This window comes from Mangifera indica, chromosome 2 (assembly GCF_011075055.1).
Source record: "Mangifera indica cultivar Alphonso chromosome 2, CATAS_Mindica_2.1, whole genome shotgun sequence".
NCBI lineage: Eukaryota > Viridiplantae > Streptophyta > Magnoliopsida > Sapindales > Anacardiaceae > Mangifera > Mangifera indica.
In genome coordinates this window covers 12,198,194-12,206,879 of record NC_058138.1, presented here as the reverse complement: position 1 = coordinate 12,206,879, position 8,686 = coordinate 12,198,194, and positions in this window count along the sequence as shown.

Below are 8,686 nucleotides of genomic sequence, written 5' to 3'. Positions count from 1 at the left end.
TTTGCCCATCACGATAATGGTTGAGTTCATTTGGGACACCTTGTAGAAATGTTTTTTCAAGAGGAGAAATCATGCAAGCATGTATAGTTTTAATACAAATTATTTAATTGACCACACTTATTTACACTTATGATTATTTACTAATGGATATGTTGATGCTTTTTAATATTGCAGATGATTACACCCATCAGGTTACACTATGGATAAAAGAGAAGCTTGCCCACCATGTGTTAAAGTCTTTGAACTTAGAGGTGTGTCCTATTACAAATGTTTAGTACCAACTGCCACTTTGCCGGTGAAAGACAATAGGCTACTAAAATTAAATTTTTACAGCTAATTTTTTGGTTAAAGTAATTATGTTTCCTTAACTAACTATTTAGTTATAAAATAGAGGTAAATTTAATATTTTGCAATTAATCTTTTAATTATAAATAATTTTGTTTTGACAACTAATTGTTTAGTTACAAAATAATTATATCATTTTGATGATTTTAATAATTAAAATTTTAATTGTAAATATTTTTGTAGCAACTGTAACCATAGTCACGAAATGTATAACTAAAATGAATTTTCTATGAAAAAAAATTTTAATAGCAAGTAATAATATTTTGGCAACTAAGTTAATAGAAGTAAACTTAATATTCTACAACTAATTTTTTAGTTGTAAATAATTTTGTTTTGACAGCTAAGTATTTAGTTACAAAATAATTTCATCATTTTGGTTTTTTTAGCAACTAAAATGTTTTTGATTGAGAACTATAATGTTAGTCGTGAAATATGTAATTAAAATTAATTTTTTATTTAATTACAAATAATTATATTTTGACCATTAAATGTTTAGCTACGAAAATAGAGGTAGACTGCAACTAAATAACAATTTTATCCTTTTGGTTATTTTAACATATAAAATTTTTGTTGTGAATTTTTTTGTTTGCCAACTATAATGTTGGTTGTGAAATGTGTAACTAAATACATATTTCAATAACTAAAATTTTAGTTGTAAATAAATTTATTCAACAATTATAACTTCAGTCGTGAAATATGGTTTACAAAATATATAATATATTTGTAGCAATTAAATAAAAAGTCACGTAAAATACAAAAAAACTTTAAAACAACAATTTAACATTAAGAAAGTCTAGTTATGGAAGAAAATTAAAAGATGATTTGTCATTGGTATTGAACCATTAATATGTATTTGATTATTAAGTTTTCAATATTAAATTATGTCAATAAATTCTTATGTTATAATGATATTTATATTTAATTGATTAAAACATAATTTATTATTATTATTTTTGTTCCATAATCATTGATATATTCTTTAAGCCTAAAATGGAGTCAACTCAATTTGAATTAGTTTTTGGTTTTGATTTGAATTGAATTTATGTTAACATTTTAGTTTGATAGCTCAATTAGAGTTTGATTTGAATTCTCATTTAATAATATTGTTTATTTTATTAGTGACATTATTTATCTTGTTGGTGATGCTATTTATTCAATTAACGATATTGTTTATTCTTTCAATAACATTATTCATGATATTGGTAATATTATTAATCCCACCAATAACATTCTAACGACATCTCTTATCAGTTCGAATTTAGCTTGAATTCGATTTGATATTAAATATAATATTATTAGTAAAATTAATAAATTGAATATAATATTATAATATTATTAACACATATTATATTAATATATATATTTATAATTTAATACAATATATTATTATAATGTTTTTATATTAAAAGTTTATTTTTTCGTTGAAGAAGTCATTCTTGTCGTGGGCCTCCTTTAACTTCACACATGCCTCTAGAATTCTTCTTCCTTGTGTTATGCCTATAGTCTCACACATCTCCAAGTTATTTCCTCTTGTGTCGCATCTTTAGTCTCATACATCTCCAAATTTTCTCTTTTGTGTCGTACCTTCAGCCTTAACATCTTCAATATTCCTTTTCTTGTGTTGCTTTAGCCTCTCCTCTTATGGTAAGTTGATCAATCTCATTCACTTTTAATAATTTCTTCTCATTTTCTTAGTTATATTCTTATTTCATTATAATCATTTCTTTATATATTTTGTCAGTTGGTCATAACACTTGATAAATTTGATAAACCGTAGAATATTAGTTGAAACCCTAGGTTTATTGATAATTATGTTATATAATTGTTGGTTGCATATTTGATGCTGGTTTGAGACTTTTACATTCATGTTTCTTTCACTTGATAGGTTGAGAAGAGAAGAATAGTCCAATCCCTGTCTCTGTCCTTACAGGGAAAACCTTTTTCCATCTTCGCCCTATCTTTGATATGAGGATAATAGGGAATCCTTATTCCCTCCCTATTAAAAAAAATTATCTCCCCTTTAACTCTCGTCTTCATGTGGAAAATTCCCCTTTCTATCTTTGTTAGAATTTTAATGAAATAATTATTAAGTGTTAAGATATATTTGTAATAATTCAAAAATCTTAAGTGTAATGAGAATATGTAGGTAAAAAGACACCTTGATAAGGGGACAAGTTGAAGATATATTTTCTCTCGTCCCTGATTGTCGAGATTTTAGTCATCTTATCCTTGTGCCTATTCCCATTGAGGAATCCCCTCCCTATTTAAGGAGGGGCAAGTCATGGACCAAGTTTAGAGGGTCGAATTGACATCCTCATTCTTGAATTTGTTTGAGTTCTCTGGGTGTTTTTCTAAAGCGTTAAGAAAATCATGGTCTATTCCGATGTTGAAGAAATCTTTTCTGGTGTCATGACTCATTATTCCATCATGCCATAATACATTAATGCACTTAGCTGAGGTAGCCATTTTCACAAAAAAGTTCACTGGAAAGGGATGTCACCCACAATCCACAAACAACACTCGATATGTTATAATTGATTAGAACCTAATCCAATCCAAATATACTCATTTTTCTATTTTTATATACGGGTTGCTAGGTCATAATCTATTTAACCCATTTTAGAAATAGGTTATGTCAAGTCATAACACTTGTTTATTTGCTTTTACATGAAATGATATGGTCAACATGTTTTCTACTTATACATGAGCTAAATTGACTAGAAAGTTTTCTGATAAGGTTAATGGGTTGTTTTTGTGTTGTGTTTTTTTTTTTTTCAAATTATGGCTTAAAAAGACATTCAATCTGAATTAGAATCATATCAAAAAACCTAATCGAAATATAACCCATCTTATAAATGGGTTGACACGTCACAATCTGTTTAACCTATTTTAGAAACAAGTTATGTCATGTCATAACATTCTTTTTTACATGTTTAACTATTTTTACGCAAAATGATATATTTTACATGTTTTTCACTTATACATGACCCAAATTAACTTGATTTGACATGTTTTAAAAACATAAAATGACACAACACTTATATACAGGTCGTGTTTGAGTTATGAAGGATCAATTTGAGCATGACTTATTTTGCAAATGAGTTGACATGAACATAACACATTTTCTATTCATGTAAAAAATACCTAACCTAAACCTTTTTTTAGATGTATTGTTAATTTTGCAAATTGCTAACATTTGGAGAAATTCAATTGTTTCAAAACTAAGTTTTGGTCTAGAATCTAAATATTGTTGGTTCCATTAGATCCCAATTGTGACATTATAAAGCACTATCTTTGTAGGAAAGTAACAAATTAACATAATTAAATATAACTGTACTTCATCTCTAATCTTCTAACAAAACCCTAAGATAAAACCTAAGCTAAAACCCTTAACTTATCAATCTCTAACTCTCATCTTATTTTCAATATATCATGCTTAAAACTCAAAATAAAACAAGAAAGATCATTACATCTTGGTGTTAAAATTAGTATTAAATTTAGATTGTGTTAATCCGTAATGTTGCAATGAGTGTGCAATGTTATGATGTTGGTTTATTGTTACTTTATTGTTATAGGTGTATAAATAGTGTAGTGTGTTATTCTAAGATGGTAGCAATGTGAAAACACCTATGAAAAACAATGAAAACATGGGAGGATTTTATTCCCCAAGTTGTTTAATTATTTCCTAGGTTGCAAAACTGTTATGAGTTTTTAAATTTTTTTTTGTAATTACGAGTTATTTGACATTACATGATTAGTATTTTTTTTTATTTTCTTCGTCTTATATTTTTTATGGGGTCACATATTTTCTTATTTTTTCAACATATTACGTTATTTAAAATGAGTTGTTCTTATATCTATTTTTTTAGTATAAGAGTTATCAAAATGACATGTGGTTATCAGGGTTGGATAAAGACAATGGACAACAGACAACAAAAGATGATAACATAGTGATTTATATTAGAGGAAAACAAAAAATGATGAAATCCAACCTAATATGATGTACAATGAATTGGTTTGATTGTTGAGTCATCATCTATGCATTTACCCAAGACAAAATGATATCAAGATAGTTATGAGATGTAAATATGTGATAAATAAAATGCATTACCTTGTTAAGAGTGACAATGATGTTACGTGTTACATTTCCTTTTGCCAAAACAACACTAACTCATATACTCCTCTATTTGTGACAATCGCTCCAAATTCTAAAAAATCATCTCCAATTCTTGCTTTTAGAGCATACATGTTGGACCCTTGTGTATTTTGAAAATCCAAAACTAAGAAAAATGATTGTGTAAGAAACTAGCAAAGTTTAAGGTATGACTTATGTCGTGAACAAAATTAAAATGTAGGAAAAGTGTAAAGGAACACTCATTTTAAGAAAAGGAATGTTTGTCTCATTTCCTAAATTGTTTGTTTAATAAGGAACAACTTTGTTCCACTAGTCAGATCCTATTCTATCATGTTTCAATATAGAGGATGTCCATTTCATACAAATTCATGTTAAGAGTGAGACCATTCACAAGCACATTCAAGTTTCTACCCAATATTGAATTAAAAAAAATTAAGTTTGAAGGTTGGAACATCCATTCAAGAAGTTGAAGACATGTTCCATAATATGTCACGTTAAGAATATGTTGTTCAAGCAAGTCATTCACCTCTTTAGACATTTTTAAGAAAACATGAAGTCTAAGGCAAAATGCTTATTCCAAGTTTGGAACATCTATCCCTCAAGCAATCCTCAAGTTATTCCATAAAGGATGAGATTGTTTCATGAAGTTGTTACATATTCTAGACAAACCTCAGATTGTTTCAAGTTAGAGGATCACATGTACCACCGTTTACTAAGAGAATTTATTTCATAGATTTTGGAGTAACCATCCATATGAAATCCTTTTGGTACGTTTGTTCAGTGGATACGTCTACAATGTGTACTCATGTGCTACATTAAGCTATCAATGAACAACTTTGACACATGGGATCTATCACAACTTTTTGATGCGATAATTCATTATTATAATAGTTATCATTGTATTACTTGTGTTAGTCAAGGTAATATCAAAACTATAAACGTTTAAAGAATAACCACCTAATGTATCAGTTGACATGCATTAAACACTCATACAATTCAACCATTCTAAAGACGTTTATAAAAATTATGCAAACAATGTAAGATAAAGGTTGTCTTTTTTATTAACTCAAAATATGCTTACATCAAGAAACACATTGGTGACGATTAGCTTTAGGATATTATCCCAATTAAAAGTTCGATTCGAATTTGTCCAGTATCGACTTAACGAAGAGCCTAAATGACATAGACTATGTTGGATGAAGTCAATTTTTGGATATGACGCCTTTCTTGGTGAGAATTGTATGACATGGAGAATTAGAAAAAGAAAATATGGTAGCAAGATCTAATGTTGAAGTAGATCTAAACGATGACTGAAGAAGTTTGTGAATTGTTTTGGTTGAAGATTATTTTGGAAGACTTGAAGATTAAATGAGATGACCTAATGAGACCTATTATGACAAAAACATTGTAATCAATACCCAATACAATATTACTAAACAAGACACATGGAAATATATAGACATTTCACTAAAGAAAAGTTGAAAAGTGGATTAATGAGCACATTTTATGTCTCAACAAGATGTCAAGTTCCAAATGTGCTTACAAAGGGATTAAGCAACACTGTATTTTATATAACTGTATCTAGATTGGAAACAAAAATTATTTATTCACTAGCTTGAGGAAGAGTGTGAAAATGAAGAAAGAATCAATCGTAATTTATTAGGATTTATTTATTTCCATGTATGTATTAATTGACCCTAAACAAAGGGAAAGCAAAATCATGTTTTTGACATATCCCTTCCTGAATGAGGAGGGGATTCCTGATAAAGACAGAGAATGGATGGTTGAAATCTTTATAATCGAAGATGAGACAGTGACGTAGATGAATATATCTTCGATCTGACCCTTTCTAGGCTCGTCCTTATTGTACATATTCCCTAAAACCCCTTATATATTAATTTATCTTTAAAAGTTTTGAATTATTACAAATATATCAAGACACTTAATAAATATTTTACTATTTTTCTTGTAAAGATGAGAGGCAAAAGTGTGAGAAATTTTCTCGGGGAGATGGGAAGGGAAAGGGAAGAGAAACTTTCCCCATAGGCATAGGAATGACAGAGCGAGGACGACAAAAGTTTTCCTTTGTGGAGATGAGAATGGGGATTAAGGTATTTATCTCCTACTCGCCCCCATTGCCATCTTTACTTATATCTTCTTACAATTTCTTTCACTTGACAAGGGTGAAAATAACAAATGAATTTATGTGAAAAATTTGAAAAAATAAGGTTTGTTCCAATATTGATTCTATAAATTGTTAGCACAAATGAATGTTTAAAATAAAATATTTTTACCATAAAATAGAAAATATTTTTTATGAAGCTATCACCAAAAAATATATTAAAGACAATTTGAGTCCAAACGTCCTCTTTTGAAATGTTGTATCTTTTTTATTATAGTAGTGGCTACAGTCTTATATAGTAGAGTTTAAGACTTGGTGAAAGATGGCAGTTTGCTATTGATTTTTTGCCATTGGCTACAACTGCCCTTAGGTTTGTTGTCCCTATTGTTATGGTTGCACGAATTAGCGCCGATAGGGTTTTAGCCTAAAAGAAACCTAAATTCTAAGGCTCTATTTGTAGGTTTTATAACTTGTAGATGACTATAGGGTTTTGTTATATGCATCCATAGTTGTTGGGTCTGGGGAGAATCAGACTTCTATAATTTCCAAGTATGTAACAATCAAAGAGTAATAAGGTCATCTAATACTATTCAGTTTACTTCACTGGACATCTTAACAGCAGAGAGGCATTTCATACTTTCTAATAATCGTTGTACCACTTGTTCTTTTCAGTCTCTTAAGGGTGGATGATATTAAGGGGAATTAATTAAATTGCTCTAAAGTTAAGGGGGCAAAGCAAAATTACCCTTGTATTTTACCGTTAAATGAAAATGCCCCAAATTTGTGAAGAGACGAAAATGCCCTTCATATCAAAATCGATGACAACCACGCACATCTCTGCCAAACACACGAACACAAAAGTTTCAAATACACGTTTTCGCGCACTTGGCAACTTTGATTTTCCTCGACGATTTTGATGACGTTTCTGGCCACGAAGATGGACAAAAAGGTTAATAAAACAACCATTGTCATCTCTTTATGCATTTCGGTTCACGATTTGAGCGATTTGATGTGAAATTTAGGTGTTCAGCGTTAGGGTTCCGATTTGAAATTTTTGACGAAAATGCTTGATTTATTGGTGATTTTGATAAATCTTTTTAGGGCTTTTGTGTTAGATTAGATGTAAAGTTAATTGTTGTTGAAATGGAGTTTGAAAAATAAAGTTTGGGAGTTGAAAAGTGGCCATATGAATTCAACAGTCACTACGTGAATGGCGCAGTGACCATACAAATTCGTGTGGTGAGATTTGTTGAAGACGGGGTGGTTTTTTGCATTTTTCAAACTTCGTGGACTACACGATATCGTGTGGTTGGGGGTGAAAATACCTATTTTCATCATGTGGTGGGGCAGAATATAAATTGGAAAAGTTCGTTGACACGTGAAATTACGATCAACCCCTTGAATTTGTGCAGTTGATGCACAAATTCGTGTGGTTGACATGCGAATTCGCGTGGTGGGGGCAAAATGTGCTTTTCCAGAGTTATCCGCCACGCGAATTCATGGTTGGAATTATTGGGGCAGAATGCGATTATATAAAATTTTAAGGCTTTTTTGATATTTATCATATGAGGGGCAAATTGAAATTTGTCCATCTTATAGTTTTTTGACGTGTAGAATTCGAATTTAATATCTGTTTTTTTGAATAAGGCCTTTATGTATAGAATTGAATAATTTAGAATATAAAATTGATATAAATTTAATATAATTGTAATTTAATTTTCATATAGAGAGCTGGACAAAAGAGGAAAAGGGACGAAGACAGGGATGAAATGCGATTTCCTCTTGAAAAACATTTCAAAGCTCAAGTTACTACACATGGATATAGAGATGTGGGAGCTGTGATAAAAAAATTATTAACAGAGAGGCAATTACAAATTTTTTGACGTATCTGTTTCGAACACTTCTTGGACTTGAAGGATAGTCGATTTAATGGGGTTCTAATACATTCCTTCATCCTTCGAGTGGTAAATAAGGTGACCTCGTGAGAAGAGTTGTGGTTTTGAGTTAATGATGTGGATGTCAGATTCAGTCCGTATAAGTTTGCTATTATGACAGACATTCAATTCAATCATATGGTAGATATT